Source organism: Sinocyclocheilus rhinocerous, unplaced genomic scaffold, assembly GCF_001515625.1.
Source record: "Sinocyclocheilus rhinocerous isolate Xijiao unplaced genomic scaffold, SAMN03320098_v1.1 scaffold1554, whole genome shotgun sequence".
In the NCBI taxonomy this organism is placed as follows: Eukaryota; Metazoa; Chordata; class Actinopteri; order Cypriniformes; family Cyprinidae; genus Sinocyclocheilus; species Sinocyclocheilus rhinocerous.
The window spans coordinates 311,385-312,304 of NW_015641022.1; the positions used below are offsets into that span (position 1 = coordinate 311,385).

The following is a 920-nucleotide window of genomic DNA, read 5'->3' on the forward strand; positions in this document are numbered from 1 at the left end:
TGGACTCTCATTCTGATGGCACCCATTCACTGCAGAGGATCCATTGGTGAGCAAGTGATGTTAAGCTGAATTCATCAAACAAACTCATCTAGGATCTTGGATGGCCTGAGAGTGAGTACATTTTCAGCAAATTTTCATTCTTGAGTGAACTATTCCTTTGACTAACACAAAAAGTAAATGAACTTTAAAAAGTAAACAAAAAAATGGTTCTTGTAAGAACTGTTCACTAAATGGTTCTCTGTTATTTGTAGGCTACATCATAAAGTGTACTTACATATTTATTTTGGATGGTCCAAACAAATCCCGCTCCAGTTCAAACCAAGGAGGTCATATTGGGTTTTAAGGAGTGCTCCGCCTCTGCCTGGAGATGGCCAATCACAGATTAGAATTTTGAGATGACACCTGGACTGGCCAATCACACTTTAGTGATTTAGTGCTCACCCATCTGGACACGCATCCTACGCTTGGAGTTTTGGGGTTGCTAAGTGGCCTCCTTCCAGATCCGCTGTTGAAAACAATCGGAAAAAGAAGACAGTCAAGATCTGCTGCTGACATATTGACATTAAACATAGGGAGCTTTGTTCAAGATTTTGATGGCAGCGTAACAGCAAAAATGCACCGAGGGGAGATTATTACATGGTACCCACAAACAAGAGTGCACTTAGTAGTGTGTGAACCTACCTTTGATGCCTACCAGATGCAGATAGAGGGACTGCAGTTCTCTACAAGCCCACTGCTGATTCGTTGGCAGAGTCCGGCCTTTCCCAGGCTTTGCTTTTTCCACAGTTTGTGGTTTTCAACAAGATGTGGTTTTAATGTCACAGCACACTAAAGTTATAGTCTGACAAGAAAAAAAGGCAGTTGTACCCAGAGAGTGATCCTGATGGATGAAGCCTGGGAAATCTGCGACATGGTTAAAA

The 920-nt window shown here is 42.2% G+C and overlaps 1 long non-coding RNA gene across 1 annotated transcript; it reads right to left on the bottom strand.

The window, feature by feature from the left end:
* Positions 1 to 257: 257 nt before the first annotated feature.
* Positions 258 to 736, bottom strand: LOC107754008 (uncharacterized). The gene is made up of 3 exons (XR_001641533.1): positions 682 to 736; positions 442 to 505; positions 258 to 361 (listed from the first exon to the last, which is right to left on the bottom strand). It is a non-coding gene; the product is annotated as an uncharacterized LOC107754008 (long non-coding RNA).
* Positions 737 to 920: the final 184 nt, after the last annotated feature.